Source organism: Lissotriton helveticus, chromosome 5_1, assembly GCF_964261635.1.
Source record: "Lissotriton helveticus chromosome 5_1, aLisHel1.1, whole genome shotgun sequence".
In the NCBI taxonomy this organism is placed as follows: Eukaryota; Metazoa; Chordata; class Amphibia; order Caudata; family Salamandridae; genus Lissotriton; species Lissotriton helveticus.
This window is the reverse complement of record NC_136065.1, coordinates 1,413,541,055-1,413,564,936: the sequence shown is the minus strand read 5'-3', so window position 1 is coordinate 1,413,564,936 and position 23,882 is coordinate 1,413,541,055. Positions and strand designations below refer to the sequence as shown.

The 23,882-nt window shown below is 41.7% G+C and overlaps 1 long non-coding RNA gene across 2 annotated transcripts; it reads left to right on the top strand.

Annotated features, from left to right (window-relative positions):
• The first annotated feature begins 13,580 nt into the window (after positions 1-13,580).
• Positions 13,581-14,364, top strand: LOC144753640 (uncharacterized). Of its 2 annotated transcripts, XR_013594449.1 has the most exons (5): positions 13,581-13,618; positions 13,710-13,769; positions 13,860-13,919; positions 14,044-14,116; positions 14,203-14,364. It is a non-coding gene; the product is annotated as an uncharacterized LOC144753640 (long non-coding RNA). The 2 variants fall into 2 exon arrangements; XR_013594448.1 differs by having other exon boundaries at positions 13,601-13,919.
• The last annotated feature ends 9,518 nt before the right edge of the window (positions 14,365-23,882 follow it).

Sequence of the window (23,882 nt, the reverse complement as noted above, 5' to 3'; positions counted from 1 at the left end):
CTATGATTCTGGCAAGTTCAAATAGTTGTTCTGCTATATCTGTTTCTTTCAATTTCTGGAGGTAAGTTATATCCTCCATTGCCAATTGAACTAACTCTCTATATGCCTTTGTTAATTCTTTTATTTTAACTAAGAGTTCTTCGCTTGACATTTTATCAATGTCTGGGTGTGGTGTGTAGCTAGAACCCTCCACGTTGCTCCTGGTCTACCTAGTGGACCGAGCCTGGTGATGTGATTTTGATGTTTTAGGGCGCCATTAAACCAGAGCAGGTGCTCTTGGTAATTTAGTGGGATTTCAACGTCCTCGAAAGGAGTGTATTCATCCGGAGGTTCCTCTATTTTGTAATAGTGGAATTCTTTTGTTACAGCGTTTGCTGCTGGAAAGTGTATCCATGAATAGAATACCTCTGTCTGCCGATATTCATGGGCCTCTACCACGAATATGACTGTACCACCTCTTGGTGTTAGTCCATTTTCTATAAGTTTAATAGTTATAGTTCTTCTTATGTTGAAAGGAATGAGTATAGCATTCGGGTCATTTTCTTGGAGACTTGTGTCATCCTCTAGGAGTTGAGCTGTTATTCTAGCTGCCTCCCTTTCGTCTTCACTTTCTACCATTTTTACTGACAGAAAGTTTTCTGTTGCAGATCAAGTTTCAAGGAAACAAAGATTAGGTGCACAATATTTTGGAACACTGTATCCTTCAACTTTGTCTAAACCAAAAACTATATATAGGAATCTCTTCCTACTAAGTTCCGGCGGATTTTAACCTTTTACCCACTCCAGACATCTATTGGAGTATTTACAGGAAAAGGGTCTGTGTGAAAAAGCACGACTGAGTTACTCTAGTGTCTTGCGTTAGATTATCGCCTTACCAAACGTTGGCCGCCATGTAGTATAGTTCCTATATTCCCAATAGGCTGTGCGCATTGGAATAATATAAACAGCAGTGTAGACGTAGGACTGAGGTCGACTAGGTCTCTACTGACTATATTAGACTTAATTAGTTTTGCCAGCTAGCTCAGAGGTCACTAGAAACTTTCTCGAATAAACAAGGAGGAGTTTAACTTCCCTGGATAGACAAGAAGGGATTAGCTTCTGACAACCATAAAACATGACAACTTTGCTCCCTCAGAATAAGAGTGTATCTCTAGAGTCGTGTGAAAACAATAGACAGCTATTTCACTCAGTCAATCGTGCATACTTAGTTTCACCAGAGTGCAGAGAAATAGAGAGACGGGCGTTTTCAATAAAAGGTGTTATTTTATTGAGCAGTCTTCTTTCTCATGCAAGAGAAATGAATTGCCACAATTGCAATACTTATAGTAAAGTTAAGTGCGTACAGTAAAAGGAGTATTATAAAATAATACTGTAAAAGCATTGATATGGTTTCTTAGCCATATGATACTTTAAAATAGATAAAATATATACATACATAAAAACATCTAAATACGCCTACCCCGGGGTACCTGACCTAAGCCTAATAGGTGGGAAGGAGTAAGTAAGTAGCAGTTTAAGTTAAGTTGGTTTTGCCAAGGATCTGAATCAAAAATGTAAATGTAAATGTAGTATACTTGTAAAGCGCACAGCTGCCCCAGCAACGGGGCGTCCCGGCGCTGTATAACTCTGGGGAACCCGTCCTGGCTTTCCCTGTGGGATGGTCCCTGCTGGGAGTCCCCAAGGTGGAGCCAGGCATCCCCGGAATTGGTGGGGCCGTTGTGGAGATTAGGCAAGCTAGTGCCCAGAGTTGCCGAGTGTGATCCCTGATTAGAGTAAGCACCGAAGCGAGAATTATCGAGTCCGCTGACCAAGGTCCATGACCCTGCCGCGTCGGGAATCGAACCCTGGTCCCGGGCCGACTTCTGCTCTCGGGTCTGCTGCCTCTAACCAGTGAGCCACACTACTCCATTCTCTTTAAGGGTTTAGTCAGCTCCGTACCTGGGTAATAGAATGCAGGAGGTCTGGTATCTCTCTCTCAGGACTCGATATCCCAGCAACCCGCAAGGGCAGCTGGAAACACCGGAGCTGGATTTTCTCGGCTGGAGAAAAGACAGCGTCTTTCTCAGTGCGTCAAAAGGGAGAGGTGGCTTCCGTGGGCTCTCACATCAGCTGGGCTCTCGGCAAGTAGATAGCCGCTCTGCTCCAAACCACCGTGTGTTTCTTTAAGGCAACGTTGGTATATTTATACCTGAAAGGTGCCGGGTTTGATTTAAGGTTGGACATAAGACGTCACTGAGAACTAACAGTTCTTTCTGGACTCCAGGAGTTCTTGTGCAAATCAAAACAAGAGCAGGGGGATTTCCCGAGCTGCTGGAGGCTTGGTTTGTTTAAAGAACGTGTTGTACTTTCTAGGAGTCTGGGGAAGTAGCCTTGCTTAATTTGGACTGCATGGGCTACGACTAAATATGGATATGATTCTTATGCCTTTATAAGGATATTGTTTGTTATAACCATATAAGGGCATAAATCGGGAATATCGAATTAGGGTCCTAGATAGAAATACAACACCATTTTGGTGTCAGGCGTCAGGTAGCGTGGCTGGGGGGTTCCGGTTGTTGAGATAGCGCTTTGGTTAATCTTGCATTTCGGATCTGTTTGGTAATCCGTTTCCAGGGGTTTGAGATTTAGGATCCGATGCTTCGGTGCGCGGATATAATCTGCTTAGTTGCATGGGAGCTCGCTTGGTGGGAGAATGATAGCCGCCATTTTGATGTCAGGCATGGTGACTGGGGCTCCCGTTGCTGGAACAGCCCCTCTGTTGGGTCTAGTTCCAGATTCCTTGTGGATTCTTCTGAGGGCTCCTTCACGGCTCCAGTGTACCGGTGAGTGGATCCCTTCTATTGGTTTCGAGGGTGTACATTGATGCTGCTTCCCGTTCTTGGTGGGAATGCGGATGCCTCTGATGATGGGGGGGCTTCTCACTTCGTTGCATTGCTTATGGCGTTGCAGTAATTTTTTCAGGCCGGACTGCCTCCCGTGACTTTCTGGCACTGGGTGTTGCTAGGGACTTATTGGGACTCTTCCGAGTTAAAGAGTGGATATCCCGGACCAACAACTTAGGGTCCTTCGGCCGTTCTCCCCCTCCGTAAGCGAGGGTGAAGAGGAGCAGATCTGCAATCCGAGTGGGGGTATCGTAGCGCGATTTTTGGGATATCCTCTTGGCGTTATTGCATCGGTGAGTCCCTTGATCTGAGAAGGGGTCGTGGGGGGGGGGGGACCAGGATTTACACTAAGAAGTGATCCTTTGCCCCAAGAGCTCACCCTCAGACCTCTCCCCCGGCGGCCATCTTGAAATCTAAAAAAAACTAGATATCTACAGAACATACATCTGTATGTTTGTACCAATAATAGTCACATACTCATGCCCATATTTCTCATGAATTAGCATTATACCTGTGTCACACAAGGATGCACATGGCCAGTCCAATACCTTGATTGTCAGTAACCAGGTAATGCAAGGGTTCTATGTGGGGGACCTGTGTCAACGGATAATTAGTCACAAACTGCTCCAGTTGGATAAGTAGATAAAATGTGTTCTTCTGCCCCTGAGAGGCCTGATATATTTTGAGTGTAAATGCAAAACACATTACAACTCTTGTACATTGTACATACATTTTTTCTATAAATACTGGACCACGGAACCAGAAAAAAATCAACACCTCCTCAGGGGAAAAGCAAATGGAAGATATATGAACATGAAACTTTGAATTTAGTTGACCGAAATGAGCTGAATTTTGTCACACACTTAGCAAACAGGCAATGGCATTGATGATCGACACTCTCCAGGCATGTGTGACTACTTTCACAATTAGTAACCTGTCAATAACAATGACCTCCTTGCACAATGGTGCACAAGTGTGTGCGGTAGGGCTTTGGGCACCAGTGTGTATTCCAGAGCAGGCAGGGAGCAGCAATATCTAGTGACTGTACCTGCCCTATCTCTTTCACACAGGGTGCAACAGTAGGAGAATACCTGTGTAAAATCACTAACTGAACCCCACTTACAGTGTCTAAAGTATGGTAAAGGGTCCATACATTATTCAAATGTAAGGTGTCCTTAGGCCACTAACAAACCTACAAATACCAAATATATATAAAGGGGTTCCTCAAAGAACAATTGAAATTGGAGTGGGAGAGGTAAAAATTAAGCACAAAAATTGAGTAATAACTCACCTATAAAAACACACTCTATAGAGAGAGTCAAAAATCTAATACAACCAACCAAAAACGTAATACACTGGAAATTTCTCAATTTATTTTATTTACATACATATGCATATTTAGAAGACAATGATTTAAACAATTATATGTATGGAAAAAATCATCTCACACAAAGAAAATATGTAACATTGCACAGTCAAACTTTACACATTTCACTTATACCTTACATATCATCCTCATGTACAATACAACATTAAAAACTCTCATATTAATAACCATTTAAAAACCCAAATATTCTTCATACTGGGTATAACCTCCAGATGTTACCACTATGATCTTATTTTAGTATGCAGATAGACCCCATAGAAGGATTTGCTGTTCTATTACAACATCTGTTTCAGTTATTTAATACACCTTTTTATACATCCACAACGAAAAAGAAAATCATTTATAAATACAGAGTTTGACTGTGTTATGTTTATATTTTGTTTGTGGGGGTGAGACGATTTTTATTTATATAAATGCTTCAAGTATTGTCTTGTAAATATGCTTATGTATGTAAAAAAATGAAAGAAATTGAGATATTTCCAAAGAGTTTTTGGTAAGTTGTATTGCTTTTTCACTCTGTAAGTGGGCCTTGCAGTTGGTGGCAGTAGGTGGCAGTAGATATTGCCCATTCATAGGCAACAATTCCATGATTGACTTCCTATGGAGTCTGCAGAACTTTATGACCTCATCCTCCCTGACGTCAATAAGTGAGATGCGCTGCGGGTAAACACCGTCCTCCTCCTTACCTGCCTATGTGGGGGCAGTGGTCTCCTAGCTACTCCATGGAGTAGGTGGCTTGCAAAAGTGTTTTGTGATGTGTATGTTTGTATACCACAGCCACTGCGTCATTTCCTATGCTTTGTTAGCCAGTGTGCAGCAATTGCGACTCATTTAAGGCTTTGCATTGCGCTTCCTGGTGATGCATGATGTAATGGGAAACCCATAAATACCACTGCATCAGAGTTGTGTCAGAATTTGAGGGGGAACTCTTACATTGCTTAAATTAAAATGTGCATGGCACAGCTGCTTTAAACTCAGGTTTTGCACCACGCAACCCTTGAAAAATGACACATTTTAGGAAATGTATTATTACATAAATATGATTTAGAGCTTGCGCAGACGTTGCATCACAATAGGTGGTGCAACACCTGCACAAGCCTCTCGTAAATATGACCCTATTTGATTGTAAAAGTATTTTGCAAAAGAAGCCCCATATTCGTCCAAGCTGGAAATGCTGCAGGCGAGAAAACAGTATGTTCTAGGTATCTTTGCCTTTAAATGCACACTTTGTGATCTCCTTACATATGCAGCTGTTCTCTGCCACTCCCAAATGATAGCGATTTGGTAGGCAACATTGTGGTTTATTCCTTCTTCGTTTGCGTTTTTTTTATCTTCTTTCATTAGACACTTGCAGATGACATACTTTTTGCTTGACGAATCGCGTCTTTTGCAATTAATCCACATTAAAAAAAATATGAATTGTCTTGAAAGCTATTTGCCTCTTATTTGATTACCTGCACAATCCATCGACCTAGGTACAAATATCCTTCTGACATCCTTCTTAAATTTGATGAACAGCCAATGCTTTGTCTCTTCTGATCCAACCATCCTTGTCAAAGTACTAAAAATAAATTTACATCACAACATTTTAACTTCGAGTACTTCAAATGCACTGACTAAAAACCAAGGAAAAGAGATGTCTGCTTCATCTTCAAGGTGTATAAATCTGAAATTATATACCTGCAATATTTCGTTTTAATATTTAAACACAATGCCTTTATAAAAATGTTCTAATATCTGAAAGGCCTAACTAAATTTCTTCGCATGTAAGGGCGCTTTGAAACTTGAACATAGTGCCGACCCGTACAATAAAGATAATGTGAGATGACAAATGGGAAGCAGCCCCTCGAACACACAGCTGCAATTTCTGATTTCATCTTGATTATTGCTCAGAAGCGTTGGTTAATGCCTCTGTGGAACCGTTCGTGTGCGCGAGCGCCTTGATAGGAAGGCAGGAAGCTGTCCGCGTTCCCCGTCGAGAATGATCTCTGGCCCTGCTTTAATGAGAGAGGCTGCCGTTTATTTGAAACCGTGCAGACGGATGACGGCTTTGAATCAGTTAACCCATTTTAAGTGCGTTCACAGCTCTCATTGAGATGGTAATTATAAAATGAAGGAAGAGGTCTCTCCACATGAGAGTTCAAAAGGCTGGACACACGTACTGCAGCTTCCAAACTTCAAGATATGTGTTTTGTATAGCACGACGTTAATGGATCTTTGCTCAGATGTTTATGTAAAGTGTGCTTTGTATAGAGTAATGACACCAAAGTGCCCAGAGCTGAGTGCTAAAATGTTTTAAGGAGAAGCTCACAAAGTCATTTTAAGGTTGTGGGTCAATGGTTCTTGTTATTGAACTGTGGGGATATTTACAAGGAGAAGGAGTGGCGCCGCACTGCAAGCAATTTAGCAGCGCCGCTCTTCGTTATTTCAAACACGCAGGAATGCGCTGTATTCACAAGAATACGGCACACCTCTGTGTTTTCCCTTGCGCTTGTGCTGAAAAAAAACTGCCTAGCGCCAACATAGACACCCTTGAGCCATGGTGCAAGGGGGCCTGCTTTACAGGGATGATTTGGTGTCGTCTGAACTCGTGCTTGTAGGAAAGACCAAAAAAAAGCTATGCCTCAAACAAAAGATACACTGTTTTATTATACCTTACGAGGTTGAAAAAAACCCTAACAATTAAAATATATTCTCACTCACATCAAAAATGAAATCCTGCCCTGTTTTCAATAACCATAACCTATGAAATACTTATGTTTTGAAAGGTTTCCTGCAGCACTTGTAAATGAAAAATCGCGTTCCATTAAACATACGCTCTTCGCCGGATCTTTATTTCCTCAGACTGACCATCCGTCTGTGTTCAGATTTCAAGTGAAAAGCACTGTGGGAACCACATAGTGTCTAGTAAAATGTTTTTATGAGGCCTGAGAAGAGCTTTCTCTAAGCTGCCGGTTTTGCACACCACTTGCAGTAGCACGGTCATAGATCTTGATAATAACCGAAGTGCAATCGTCAAAAATCGATCAGCCAATAAAAGCTGGGGACGAGTGCTGGGAATTGGCTGTAAAATGCTGCCACATACAGATTTTCACTTTTCTGGGATTATGGCCAAGAACCAACACATTTTTTAGTCCTTGTTAATTTGTAACACGCTGATGAAGTACATTAGAAGACAAGGCTCATTTCAGTGTCTCTAATATTAAACTGCCTCTGCTAACATTTTTGTGTAATATTGGTACTAGTAATGATGTGACACTGAGGCAGCTCTGCGGTTACATCGCTCCTTTACTCAAAACTTCTGCCTTGTGCAACTCCCGCCGGCCTCTGCAGTAAATACGTGACTCTCCAGGGGTTTCCGAAGTCTCCATGAGGGCTTTAAGGCACAGAGCATCCCCCAGGGCACTACCCTTTGATGCACAATGTTCACTCTATTCACGCCTACGGTCCGAGTATGGCGTCACGTTTTTGTGTCTGTATGCTTACAGAGCCTCAAAGTAATACAAAGCAGGCACTTAAGTGCTGCATAAAGCCTGGAAACAATACATTAACCATGTCCATCTTTCATGCCCATCCCTCCAGCAGTAGCACCCATAAATGAGCGCTCGCGCCTTGGGCTAAAAGTAAAAAAAAAAAAAGACAGCAAAAGTAAAAGCGTTTCCCTTGCGGGATCGAGCAGCGCCAGGAGCGATAATTGCTAACACATGGCGCCAAAGCTCGCTCCTGCAAGGGAATCGCCAAACGTGCACGCATTGCCATTGAAAGCAATGCAACCCCTACACGTTTTTAGGGCGAAAAGTGAATCGATTCCAAATGGTCTTTTTCCTATGTAGCGCGTGCGCGCTGCGTAGGCGAGAGCTAAAAATACAAGTACTTAATGCCTGCTATTCAGTGGCATTCATTTTTGGTACTGCCTCAGATTTACATATCCATGTAAATCTAGGGCAGCGTCAAAAAGCAGTTGATGTTGCGATGGAATGCCCACAGCAACACCCATAACACGCCTCTTTCACGCATATACTTGGTTGAAAGGGTATAACATTCACACAGGGGCGTTAAACCACACAAAGTGGCCTAACAATGCTTTGTAAATATGTAGCAGGGCATTGCATCACTTGAGAGTCGTAAAAGTGATGCTCCGGTGGCACAATCCTAATATGCCCCATTACATAAAAGAGGGTAAACAGAACATTCGCTGTAGTCCTACTACACCTGTTTCCATGGATGTCAATTGACCAAAATACCAGGGTCAATGGAAGTAACATGATGCACCATTTGTTCTTTACTTTGACTCGCATACTCATGCGTAACCATACACACATATTCATGCACTCCTTCTCAGATAAACACACTGACCTGCAAGCATGCATACAACATACATTTAAAAGCATTTTTACGTACCTTAGCCATCAGATAGGGTCATATTCCAGCTAATTATACTTCATTTTTATTGCACTAATGGTGAATATTATTCACTGTTTGTGTGATAAACAATTTGACAGAAAACCAGGAAAATGGAGCTACTTCTGAGGTCAAGGGTCGCAAAGGCAGTGACAAGGGTAGCAAAGGCAAGCCATGGGTCATACCCCTACATGAAGTCCATGCCTGTTTCCTTCCCTCCCTGTTTTAACAACTTTGATGGTGTTGCTCCCTTACTTAATGAAGCCTGCAGTTCACTTTTTATCTCTTGTCACTCGCCATCCAGTCTCCAAACTGCTCTTCTCCAGATTTTCACTAGAGGCAGGACTGTAACAGATTTAAGCCCTGTTTTATAAAATTGCTGGTAAATTGAGCAGTAATCGCTATGCTGGTGTTTACTTTACCAACAGCTATTGTACTGTGTTTAGGAGACAGCTGGGAAACTTAGAGAATAACTGTCATGGCTGCTGATGTGTGGCTTGTTGTGCAGCTGAACACCAGAAATGCTCTATTACTTACCGGTAATCTTCATTACTCCGGGTCCCATTGTCCTCGTCTCATTCATTGACAAAGTGGAGGTAACCATCTCCTGACAGAAAAAAAGACAAGAGAAATGCAGGGATCCTAATACTGACTCTCCCACCGGGAGTACATAAGCGGTACTTACCCAGCATCTCGCCTGTACAACCAAGCCCACACAGGAAGGCCAGCCGTCCGGGAGGGAGGAAGGGGCGTATGAATGGGACGAGGACAACGGGATCTGGAGTAATGAAGATTACTGGTAAGCAATAGAGCATTACCCCCAGGTCCCTTATGTCCTCGTCCCACTCGTTGACAAAGTGGAGAATAGCAAAGCAAAAAACAGGCCTTCCGAACCCACCAGCGCACCCAGGAAACCACACAAAATGCAGCAACCCAAGGGAGCACAGGAAGCGGGAACCGCAGGAAGCACCCCAGCACTGGACGACAGGGACACAAACAAGGACCGGAAACAACCCAGAACACAAAATCAGAAGGCCAGAACCACACAAGGAGGCCGCCAACCAGTAAATCTGGAGACAGAGCAACCAGGCAAAAAAACAAAAGGACAAGGCCAAGGAAACTCACCGGACATGGACGACCAGTCAAGAACCACCAGGAAGACACCCAGGACCTGGCAGCTGCACAGACAAGGAATAAACCCAGAGAAGGCCAAAGAAAGAAGCCAAGGCCAGACAATAGGGTGCAGACAGAAGCACCCCAACCAAAAAGGCCAGAGGGAAGCACACACCAGACAACGGCCCATCACACCAAACCAAAGAAACTGACCCCCAGAAATACCAGAAGACGAAACCAACCAAACCCCGCAGAGGTGGCCCAGGCCCCAGAAAAGAAAGGACAGCACCACCAGGGCCGCCAAAGACCACACACAGCCAAGAGGGAGGAGCCAAAGTGAGGGCCAAGGAGCAGTCCAGGAACCAGGCCCCAACTAAACAGAAAAGAACACGGAAGGAGCCAATGACCAGAAACCCCAGGAGGCCAAGAGCCCTCACAGGGAGGGAGACCACAAAAACGAACCAGAACCAGACACAAAATGCCACTGCACAAGGGCAGAGGAGGCCAAACCAAAGACCCAAGGCCAGAATGACCCAGCAGTCAGCCGGCCAAACAACCGAGGGCAGCAAACACCAGGAACCAACAACCCGGAACTGAACTAGCACCGCAGGGACGGGGACAGAGCCAACGGCCACAACCCCAAAAACCCAAGCCAAAAGGGAAGGTAGAACATCGCAGGGCACAAGCGCATAGCAACTGGGAACCCCCGACAGAACCCAAACCAGGAACCAACCAGGCACCAACCCGCAAAGCCCAGAGGGCAGAAAGGAACAGGAGCCAACAAGGTGGAGGACCAGAGAGGAACCAAAAACGGGGCAGAAGCCAAAGGACACCCAACACCTAGGCCCCACATTACAGAAGGGCAAGACGGCAGAAAGGCCCCAGGGAGAACAGCACCCCGACAAGAACCGGAAGGGGATAAGACAACGGGCAGAATCAGGGCAACAAGCAAAAGGAACCAGGAAGCCAGGACCAAAGCCAAGCAACCTGTCCAAGCAGGAAGACCCCCAGGCCCAACCAGCCCCAGAAGGGGCCCACGCAGCGCCCAGGCCAAAGCCAAGCACCGGGAGGCCAGCCGCGACTCCGAGCACACCACAACCAGACCAAACAGGGGGGCAGAAGGAAAAAAAAGAGAGGAAACCACCAAAGCGGAAACCCAAGGAAGCAGGGAAGCCAGGAGCAGGAGACCCCGGACAACCGACAACCAGGAGGCCGGAACCCAGAGAGGCAAAAGAAGAACCCCAGAACTGCACCCCACCCAGAAAGGGGGTAGGGCAGCACCCCACACAGACACACAATGGGAGCAGAGCCCAGGGAAGCAAGGGAAGATAGGAGCGAGCCAGGACACCGGAACGAGGAAAGAACCAGGAACGCCCAGCAAAACACACCCCAGAGCCAACAGAGAGGCAGCAGCACAGTCAGCAAAGCCAAGGAGGCACAGCCAGAGGCCAAACCAAACCACCAGGCAGCTGGCAGATCAGGAGCAACAGGAGGCAACCCCAGACACAGCAACCAAGAAGCATCGAACAACAGGAACCCACAAAGCCCTGAACAAGGTAGCCGCATCCCAGGTGAAACAGGGAAACCAATGAAGAAGGAGCCCCGGGAAAACAGGGGAAACCCGAAGCCCAACAGCACCCAACAGAAACCCAAGACCGGGCAGAAACATGGAAACCCAACCAGAGGCGAACAAAGCCCAGGAAGAGAACCGCCAGCAGGAGCAGGCCCAGGACACAGCAAGAAATGTCCCGAAACCAACTAAGCACCACATCATGACCCCCCGAGAGAGCACAGGCAAGAATTTAGGACTGAAGAAGACCACCACAGGAGCCGGAAAGCCCAAGCAGACCCCCAGGGAACAACAGCCCCCAGAGCCCAGGCAGACTCCCACCCGGGAGAACCGCAGGACAGAAGAGTGGCAGCAACGAAACACAGCCAGGCCAAAACAGAAGCTGCACAACCCCAGGGGCCCAACAGGCAAACCGCCGCATGGCACACATCCAGGGAGGGCAAGGAAAGGAAGATCAGGAGCCGAACCACACCAACCAAACCCCAGAGACCAGACAGGCGCAGGAGCCGGCAAGGAGGGGAAAGTCGCAGGCAAGAAAAAAACAAGGCACAGCGCCCCGCAGACCTGCCAGACACCCAACCAGACCGAGCGGACCAGGAGCGGCGGCCAGGTCCCACAGAAGCAAGCCCAAAGGCAAGCACCAGAAACAGAGCAGGGTTGCAGCAGAAGCAGTGGAACACAACGACAACCCCAAGTAAACCCCAGAAGCGCAAGGGGAGCGCTAGAGCCAGACAGAGGAAATCATCTGGAGACAGCCCCCCCAGCCAGCCAGACACCCAAGAAGCCACTCAAACACACCGAAGGCCCCGGGACAAACACCTGCAGTCCCAGGCTGGAGCAAAAAAGGGGGCAGGCCAGCCTCAAAAGGAGGCGGCACGCAAGCCAACACCCAAAACACAGAGAGGCCAGCCCACAGAACAGAACAGGGGCAGGCCAAGAGCGCAACCCAGACCCAAAAGTAGGGGGGAAAGAATGCCACACAGAGCCCCAGGCACAAAACCTGGAAGGGATCACTGAAATATTATCGACGGTCACAATATCGACTTGCTAAAATATCGTTGAAAAATTATCGACTACAAAAATATCGACTTTGTATACTTATTACACCAACTACAAAAATATCGAGTCAAAAATATCGACTCTTTAGAATATCGAGTACATAAATATCGCCTTAATAAATATCGACTACAAATATATCGTTTTTCATGAAATTACCCCTAACACTACAAAAATATCGACTACTAAAATATAGAGTACAAAAATATCGTTTCAAATAAAATATCGAGTTCTTTTTTGTACCCTTTCATGTCTAAAATACAATATTAATCGTCAATAAAAGTCATTGCTCTATACAAAAACATTTTACATATAATACCTGTTACTTTTATAACATTCCTATTTATCTACATTTGCTATACATTCTATTAAAAGCGTTCTATCATTTGAAAAATATTCTTTGCATTTAACTAACATTTTCATTATTTTTTTTCACTTACACATCTATTTTATTTAACAACTAACCTGCTTTAATGCGGAAATCACCACATACCACCATTCTCACATTAACAAACACACCAATTAACAAAAACAATTCAAACTAGCCTATACAATGCTTCATTTCATCCTACAACCAATCAAATCAAAGCACACAAAATACACATACTATAAAAGGGATACATACATTCTACCATTTGCTGCTGCTAGCTCTATAGAAAGAAGATGCCAACACTCTGAAGATTTTGTTCCTGAACAAACATCTTTAAAGATCCAGCTCACTAGCTAATTATTCAAGTAAGTTACAGTGCATTATTTAGAAATCTAAATTAGTAGTCTACTATTTTACTTATATCTCCTAACTATTGCACTTATTTAATTTTTATCTCCTCCTACATTTCTGATAGAAACTACTCCAAATAAATTCCTAATACATGCTCCTATTTCTTCACCTGGAAAATAAGATAGAAAGTATATATTAATGCTCTGTTATACACCAACTGCTGTTTTTAAACACTATTTCACAAGATTCATTCTTTATTTTAAACATTTTATTCGCAGATATTCTGATATTTTCCTATTTCAACACTACAAATGTATAAAACTACACTAATTAAACATGTAAGTATATATGTTTTTGTTAGTAAACACCCAATATTAAAAATGCTATTTTCTAAACAACATATCTTGCATATTACATCGTCCCTACAGATCCAATAAAAACATCCAACATCAACTATACCAAAAGACAAGACTACCCTTGTAAAAAATGTAAGTATACTTGTAATTTGTCTAAAACTTCCGAAAAAAACGAAAACTATGTTCTTAACACCATGTTATTTATTTTATATTTCCTCTACAGATATTCTGAATACATCATACATCTATTCTACCTACAGCAAACAAAACTACTTATTTAGAAGTTTGTATACTTTTAAATATTTCCAATTTCCCAACGGTTCCAAATATTATTTATAATATTTAACATTTATTTATTCTATCTTCTCTACAGATCTGAACTTTACTACCTTGATGTACTCCACCAAATACTACAACTCAACTATTTAAACAAGTAAGTATATGTAATGTTTACATCAAATGTACAACTAAGCAAAATAGAAAACTGCTTTTTCCTAGGAAAAACGTTTGTTATGTGTAAACATTAACTTAGCATTTCTATATTTTCATACCAACAGTAAATAAAGAAATACATACAAGAAAATCCTTCAAAATACAGTTCTGCATTTGTGATTACTACTTTTAGTAACTGTAAGTATAAAAACATCATTAATTATGTTTACACCACAAAGTAAAATATATGTTTTTTGATTTTGTTTCTTTCTACTCTTTCCTAGAACAAGTAAAACAAAATGACAGAAGGTGCAGAATTTGTTATGTCACAGAAAAATAAATTACTGTTATGTTATATGGGTTATGTTTATAATCAGGAAAGACAAAGTGGTAGAAAAGTTTTCTGGAAATGTACCAAATATTACTCAAACAAATGTTATGGAAGGGCTACTACTGAGGAAACTAATGTGTTATTTACCAGGGAACACAATCATCCCCCCAATGTCACAGAAATTGAAATAAGAGATGCTTTAGAAAGTATGAAAACTGCTAGCACACAAAGTGATAAACCAACAACACAAATCCTTAAAGAAGAACTGTTAAAAGTCCCAGCCCATGCTTCAGGTCAACTACCCTCTATTGACTCCCTTAAACGCACAATTGCATACACTAAAAGACTCACTACCACAACCCAACCCAACCCTACTACTTTTGAGGAAATTATTATTTCACCAGAAATGTGCATCACACACAATAAAGACAAATGTATCCTTTTTGACAATGAAAGCAGTACAAACAGAATCATAATGTTTGCAACTGCAAGTAATTTAAGAAAAATCCAACAGTGTCCCCAATGGATGATGTCAAGTCAAGTCAAATGTATGTTTATTATGACCGTAGTCTTTAAACAACGCAGTGAGCATACCGCAATAGGGGGCGTCTACAATAAATATTTGGTTATTTTTAAAACTGTTGTTCTTTAAAAAGCAATTCTACATTTCATTTTCAAAAATACAGAGTCCAAACTATAAAATACTAACAACCAGTAAAAAATTGCAAATCCCTTAAAACTTGTTTATAAAAGTTAAAACCTATTCACTTTCTTACCACCATAACAGTTTCAATAGTTAAAATTCATACAGTACTACATTTTTCCTTGGTTCTCAGTGCACTCAGGGCCACCTTTAAAAATTTCCCAAGGGCGATTACAATATCAATGAAGGGTATTTCTGTTAGAAGGCTGGCTGCCTGCAACCTTGTTTTTATTCCATATTTTAGGAAAACCGGGTGCAGCCATAGTTTTCTCTGCTCGAGGAGTAACAGACAGTCCAACAGAATATGCGACCAGTCTCCCTTGGTTCCCAACTTACACCTGCAACGGCCTTCTTGATCTAACAATTTTGATTTGAGCTCTTTGTTTATTATCCACGGGTTAATCCCAATTCGACACCTCAGGATCTCTTGCCTGAGCCCGCGGTTAGGTAATCTATCAAGGTAGGGGAACCAATTTTCGGTGGACCAAGCATTTATCATATGCGCCACTGATTTTTTCTTTGTTAGATAGCCTATGTCAATCGATTTAGAAACTTCCTTCCCCCTTTGCTTCAGCTCCCCATTGGTATTTAGGACCTGAAGCGTTTCCTGGACCCAATCTAACTCTAATGAGTTACAGATTCCTTTCAGTTTGTCCCTGCAGACCTTTGCCCATTTTAGCTCGCTTCTCAGTATTTCATTGCGACACCAATGTGCTACTTTTTGGCTTTCGGAGTCTTCCAATCTCTTCCAGAATCTAATCACAGCCATCTGGGTTTATATTTTCCACGATTTTGTGCCTATTTCTATCCTGATGGCTTGTATCATCGAAGATTGAGGAAGGGATAGGAGCCTTTTTAAGCAATTCCCCTCTATCACGTCCCAGGATCCCTTACCGCTCAAATAAAGGATCTCAACGCCATACAAAACTTGAGAAGGAATCATTGCTTCGAAAGCTCTCAGCATTGGTCGGTGAGACATCTCTCCATAGACCCCATTAAACCTTTTTAGACCACCTATGGAGGAGAGTGCCTTTGCTTTTTGGGTATCCAGGTGGGAGTTCCAATTTAAAGCCCTATCGAACCATAAGCCCAAATATCGATATTCATTAACTGTCTCCAGTTTGAGATCACCTATATACCAAATAAATTTACTTTTCTTTTTCCCGAAGCATAGGGTTTTGGTTTTATCCAAATTGATTGTTAAGCGTTTACTGGCACAATATGTATTGAAAGCATTAAGCTTCCTTTGGAGGCCCCTCTCGGTCTGGTCTACTATCACCAGATCGTCAGCATACAATAAGCAGGGTATTTTATTGCCATCCATTTTAGGGCTGGTGCTACCCTCCACCTCTAAATGTGCCAGAAGATCTGACAGGAAGATTGAAAAAAGCTGTGGGGCCAACACACATCCCCGTCTTAATCCATTAGCAATGGGTATTTTTGGAGTCAAAGAGCCCACCTTATCCTTAATTACTTGCCCCCAGTTTTCCCTGTGGAGTTCTTTTATTATAATCAATAGTTCATTGGGGATCTTCAACCGCTCTAATAACTCCCATAGACAGGCCCGATCCACAGAGTCAAAGGCTGCTCTGAAGTCGACGAAACAGCAGCATAGATTGCCGTTCTGTTCCGTCGACTTCATCGCCATCGCCCATAGAGCAAATCCGTGGTCTATTGTAGAGTGGCCTGCTCTAAATCCACCCTGTTCTATGGGTATTATTTGAAACTCGTCTACCCATGCGTTCAATTGTTTCAGCACTATTTTAGAAAACACTTTCTCGCCTATATCTAGCAGGTTGATTAGCCGGTAGTTTTTTGGCTCCTCTTTGCTCCCTTTCTTGTGAATTTGGCCTAATTATGGCCCCCTTCCAGGTTGGTGGCATTACCCCTTCTTTAAGGACTACCAGGAACATCTTGGCAAGAAATCTTGCCCACCATTTAACCTCGGATTTCAAAATTATTGCAGGAAGATTGTCCGGACCTGCTGCCCGAGTTAACTTGAGTTCTTTTATTGTGAGCTCAACTTGTTCTTCATTGAATTGAGTTAATAGATCCTCTGAGATTTCTTGCCATATTTTAGACTCCACCTCCTCTCTAGGAGTCCTTACCCCGTACAAATCCCTTATGTACACTTCCCATGCAGCCTCACTCACCACACAGTTCAATTCACCATCTGATGTTCCCGCTACAGACTTTACTAATCTCCAAAATTGCCTTAGATTTTTATTCTCTATGGCTTCTAATAATTCTAACCAGCATTTTTCTTTATATACCCTTTTTGCATTGGTTACCATTATCTTAAATTCTCTTTTCAGCTTAACTAGCTGGTCCTGTCTCTCTAGTGTAAAGTTCTTTTTTTGTCTTCTTTGTACTGCACGTATCTCCTTTTTCTTATTTTGGCACGCCACAGAAAACTCTTTACATCGGTTTGTTTGTTTCACCCTTGTGAGTTGGTTCCCTTTTAGTTTTATCTTTAGGCATTGGACCACCTCTTCTAATTTCCCTATAAACCATTCCAATTTTTTATTCTCACAGCTTTCCGGAACAATTTTTATTTGCATGGCCTTCAATTTTTCCATATATTCCACGGTGAGACGTGTCGTCACCCGTTTGGGGTACTCGACCTCCTGGGTGATCACCCTTTCTCTCTGTAGTTCCCTTCCCCCTGCTATTATTATATACAGGAGTTTGTGATCACTCACTTCTTTTTGTTCTAGCCTAAAATCCCTAATCTGGGTGAAAATCCAGGCCTGCAAGAATATATAATCAATTGGGCAATTCTGTTGCCCTTGGATGAATGTCTTTCCTGCTGGGGAGTCTGTCTCTATTCTCCCATTTACGCAGCGAAAGCCCCTACCTCCTAGGGTGTGTACTAGGCCAAGATCTTGTTTCGAGATTTCCCCAGTTGGGAACTTAGCCGGGTTTATTGCGTACACCTCTAACTGTTCCCTATTCCAAAGATCTGCCTTTTTTGGATTTAGTTTATGGTTAAAATCCCCCATTATTATTATTGTCTCTGCGGGATATTTTTCTAGGGTACTGTCTACGTCCTCTTTAAAACACTTCATTTCCCTTTCATACTCCTCCCCGTTATCCCACTGCATGTATACATTCATTACAATTATCATTTTATACTTCTGTTCCACCTTCATAAGTTCAATTCTACATGATTGTACCCATTTACATTTTGTATTCAACAGTTCAATATCCCTCATAACTTTTGTTGATATCAATGTCAGCAGCCCCCCCGAGGGCCGTCCATGGTTTTTCTTTACGGCTGGCTGCTGTATGTGGACGTATCCATCGAATGTAGGGGTGTTGTTGCATAGCCAGGTCTCTTGCAGGCAGGCAATGTCCGCTTTATTTATAACTTCCTTTATATACTCACGTTTTTGCTCATTGCCTAGCCCGTTTATATTCCAGGATAAGAGACCTAGATCTTGCGAACCCCCTCCGTCCTATTCAACGTCACTCAAAGCTCCTTCTTCCTCCATATCCAATGAATTACTTAAGTTGACTTCTCCCCTTGGGTTACTAAGTAACGACCAGTTACCCCATGAGAGGTCATTCCTTGTGTTGTCTATTACGACGTTCAGGTGGCTTAAATCCTTTTCTGTTTCTCTGTAGAGGATCACTTGCCTCTTCTGAAGCCCGGCATGCTGATTTAAGAAATTGTTATCATTAGAGGTTTTTATTTCCCTCTCTGGGATGATCCTTATTCCCTGTTGAGAAATCTCATTTGAGGCTTTCTGGATTGCCCTTTTTACCAGGTCTGAATGAAGGGTAATTTTTGTTAGCTCTTTTCCATTCCTATTTTCTACAAACCCAACTTGCTGTAGATCTTTAGTCCCAATCCCTCTCAGGCTGCCGCATTTTTCAAATGCGGACAAAATCCGTGCCCTATTTAGGGGTCTAGGATTTCCTGTCGGCTTCTCTTTCCTCCCAGCTGGTACTAGGTCCAGAAATAACCAATTGTTCTTATCTCTTTCATGTAGATTCGTGTTTGTTGTCAGCGCCTGTTGATAGGTGATTGATCTCCCTGTTTGCCGTCCGTTCTTTCTCATGTTGGGTTCTTCATGTACCTGAGGTCTTACTGTCCTTTGTTCTGTGACTCGGTCGTCCCTTTGCCTTACTTTCTGTTTCATCGTACGGATGGAAGTGGGGAACTCAATTGCTTCCATGCGTCTCTGCTTTTTCCTTAATACTCTCGGGGTCCTTGGGGTCTTTGGGGCTTTTGGGGCTTTTGCCTCTACATGCGAGGGTCTAATTGATGTAAAGGTCGGTGCCGACTCATTTAAGCCTGACTGTACCACCCTCGTCGTTGTTTTCTTCCCTTTACTCTTCCCTGCTTGTTTCAGATGCCTGTTTTTTCCAGTCCTGTTCGCGGCCCCACGTGTGACATACCCCCGCGCTTTTTTATAAGCATCGGTCTTCTTGATATGTATACATTATCTGCAGACTCTTCTGCCTCCTTTGCTGTTTGATCTGCGGGTTGGGGAGCTCTTTCCAGAGATACCCTACTTTCCTCTTCTAATATGATCATGTCACTTTTCTCCCTCGAAGTGGTTGTCTCCATTGTCATTACCTTGATTGGCATTTTGCTCTTTATTTCTCTTAGTTCTTCTTCTATGTTCTTTAGATGTTGTTTCTGAGCTTTCATCAATCCGTTGTTTGAGAGACTCACTTCCAGGATTCCTTGTAGTTCCTTCTGGAGTAACAGGATTAACTCTATCAGCGAAGATGTAGGCGTTTCAGAGGTCACCGAATCCTGTATAGTGTTTCTGACAGGGTTTACTGGGTTGCTAGACCTTATGCTCTCTTGGGGGATCGATGTTTTTTGCAGTGGATAGAGCGGCTGTAATTGATCTGGCGCGCCTCCCCAGATAACACTCTGGTTATGGTCTTCATTTCCCCTATGACCTTCGTTTCCTGGTGACAACTGTGAGAACAATTTGGGAGATGATGATAGTCGAGGTGCCGAGATTTGGTGATTTTGGCTTTGCAGAGTCAGGTTTATAGTGTTGTAGTTCTCCCCCTCCTCTTTGCTATCCAGGTTGACTTCTTCGTGGATTTCTCCCTTTTCTAACCGTCTTTGACTTTGACTTTGACTTTCGTCCGGCTTGCCTGGGTTTTCACCAATTTCTCCGCCAATTTCCACTATTTCTTCATCTATCTCCGATGTTAGCGCTGGGTTCAATGATTTATAGTGTTTACCCACAAACTCCTTTATGGACTTTGTCCCTCCTGTGTTCTCTTTCTGTCTGTTAGTCATTTGATTGCCACCTCTTTTTGCCTTCTGGGCATTCTTCGCTGCTTTTTTAACTTTCCTTTTCTTTCTTTTACCCTTACTATTATCCAAGGATGATACTTGACTTTCTTGGCTCTCTTCCAGAGATTTTGAGCCCTCCATTAATTTACTCCTCCCTTGTTCATCCCCTGTACGTAGATTCGTCCCTTTTTTAGGAACCATTTCTTGGTACAAAACTGTTGTATAAGTGTAGGTGTAACACTTAGTTATTAATTTTTACTTTCTTACAAGTTAATCACTTACCTCTGTTCTGCCTTAAATGCCTTAGTTGCCTTCCACCAGCTTTCCTTCAGCTTTCCTTGCCACGATTGCACTGTCTGTCGTATTTGGTAAATCACCTGTTTCCTAGTTGAACCAAAAGCTTCTTTGGACAAGTGCTTAAATTACTAAGCTCTTCCTTGGTGCCTTTTGGCGCCTCCCTTACGCTACTAGTGCCCTATTTCCCTGCTTCCCCCTGCAGTCTCTGCTGGTTCGTTGCTCCAGCTAAATGTTCGAGTCTGCCTGAGGGTTGGTAGGGGCTAAGTGCTAGCTGGATGGCGCTGAATGGCTGCTAGTGGGTGGGTTCGCAGACGTTAGCTAATATTTCTTTTGTTCCCCTCTTGTGCCTTTCATGTCCTTCTTGGCTCTCGGCGGCTCTCCGGCTCGCGCCTCCTCCCCCCCGCAGGCTCCGCTGAAATCCGGGCGGGAGACGGGGTTTATGACGATATGCGGTATTGTTTCTTCCCGCTTTCCGCTTACCGCTGAGAAATGAAGGCGGTCGTCCGCGTCCGCGAACGGAGCACCCTCTCCGTAAATCTCCGTAATTTCCCTCGCACAGGCTCGCACAGGCTCGCTCAGGCTCCGCTCCGCTCGGCTGCTCCGCGCTCGCTGCACTCGGTCCTGGCGGGGCGTGGCGTGGCGGGGCTTGGCTCAGGCAAGGCTAGGCGAACAGAGAGTCTTCTGGTATGTGAAGGACTGCCCAACAGATTCACATTCACAATGGATGATGGATGGAACATTTAAACCATGCCCAAAACCTTTTTATCAACTATATTCCATCCACGGTTTATACCATAACTATAACATCCCTTTCATTTACTGTTTGCTACCTAACAAACAGCAAAACACTTATACAGAATTATTAAATGTTCTCAAAAATGAAATCAATAATTATTTTCCACAAAAAATAATTATTGATTTTGAATTAGCTATGATTAATAGCATTTTGAAAACATTTCCCCACACAGAAATCCCGGGTTGCTACTATCATTTCAATCAGAGCATATGGAGACATCTCCAGAAATCAACTTTAAGTATTCTATACTCAACAGATAGCACCTTTGCCTATCAAATTAAAAAATTGATAGCACTGGCCTACGTTCCTGTTACCGATGTAGCGGAACACTATAATTTATTAATTGACAGCACATATTACAAGAGGAATGAAGATAAACTAACCCCATTACTGGACTATTTCGAAGATACTTGGGTGGGAAGTTTGCACAGATCTGGACATCGACCCCAACCCAAATTCCAAATCCCTTGGTGGAATGTCTATCTTAGTACTTTAAACCAAGAGGCTAAAACAAACAACAGTGTAGAAGGGTGGCATAATGCTTTCCAAGCTACCACAAGCAGAGCCAAACCCACATTCCATAACCTACTAGAAGCTTTGAAAAAAGAACAAAGCTATCAAGAACTAAGAATGGAACAATCTGTGAGCCAAATTGGTCCAAAACTAACTAAACAAACTAAACAAATGTTCCGACTACTGCAAAGTCAAGTCACACTATATCCTACAACTAGAGGATTAGAATACCTGTCAATAATAGCTAAAAGCCTACTATAAAAATGTCTACAAAATATACTAATGTCTTCTTACAATAATGGTAAATATAAAAATCATAAACATTTCTAAACAATTATAAATAATACATATTTGTTTAAGAAACTTATCAAAATTTGGGACATTATTTCTGAACAAATATGCAATATTTAAAATTACATCACACATACACATGACATAAAGATCGACATTTCCCACCCAATAAAAAAACTACTTTAAATACTTACAATTTTTGTAGATGAAAAAGACGTAATGAAGCAAAATACAATCCATACAATCCATTGCAATGTAGGACAATTCCAATATGGGAAACACTCAAAAACCCGAAAATTATGTAAAAATGAAATAAACGCTCCAGGAAATCCCGAAAACAGTAGTGTGGACACTTTAGTATTTAAAGTGATATACACACAACTTTTAAAAAACGGTCACGCATATCAATGTATCAATCCAATACGAAACCCTCCAAAAACCCGAAAAATGTTTAAAAATTTAAAATCCGCTCCTGGCAAACACGAAAAATAGGAGATACATGTCAAAATATAACCATAATAAGTCATACATTAGTTTCTCCGGAAAAAAACACGCTTCCTTCCATGTAGTTTTCATGCGAGGAACCGGAACCTGGAAAAAAACATACATAACGAAACCCACCCACAAATAGCCCATAACATTTGTAAATACACTCACAATTAACATTAACCATGTAAGAAGACATTTCCTAACACTTAAAATAACACTAGAACTAAAACATACACGACGCATCTATAACGACGACATTTCACCTAAACGCTACATAAACAATTCATACATACACACAAAAACACTACACAGTTCGAATATACCCTCAAACATTACCACTCAGTTATAAATTGTATGTAAAATTAACCTTACCTCTCTCAACGCGAAGCAACTCCCAACCGCGAGCTTCTCCAGTCCTGAATGAAGCGCAATAACCTTACGCGGTAAAAAAGTAGTCCCCTTAAACCATTTTTGAAAAGGTATCATAGAAAATACAATGTTATAGTAAAAAAATATAATACATACACATTGTTATTTTAACAAATTAATACACTAGACTCATTATAATTTAAACTGTTTGAAAAATATAAATATATTTAATATTAATTAATATATAGTAATTATTATATATTAATAATATTAAAAAATTATGTAACACTTGAAATAATATATGTAAATAATTTCTTATTGTGTACATTTATTGGAATAACTTTGTGTTTGTTTATAACTAAACATTATAATTGTTTATGGTAATAATTAATAATAATAAATAATATAACTTATTTATTGTTATTAATAAAAAAATTATAACCATTTAATATATAAACAATGCCCTGAAATAATGTATTTTTATTTCTCTGAATGTATGTTTTTCAGAAAAGAAGAGATAAATGATTATGTTTATTAATTAATAATAATAATAATAAATATAATTGTTATTATTTTTATTAATTATTACAAAATGTTTTATAATAATTTCTAAGTATTATAAAAGTATATAATTGCATAAATAATCTTTTGCCAATACCAGATATTATTATTAAACATATTCTTATCCTATACAGTTATAAAGTTTACAACATAATATATTTATATGTTTCATTTAAAAACAACATTGTCTGAAATATGTACCAAAAAATGTCTTACTTTGTATTTCCATATCTTGAGCAAATATAATAATTGTCATGTTACTTTACTTTATAAAAATGTAAATTAAAAAAATTTATATTTAATAATATTAATATATAATGTTAACATTATTAAATATAAATGGAA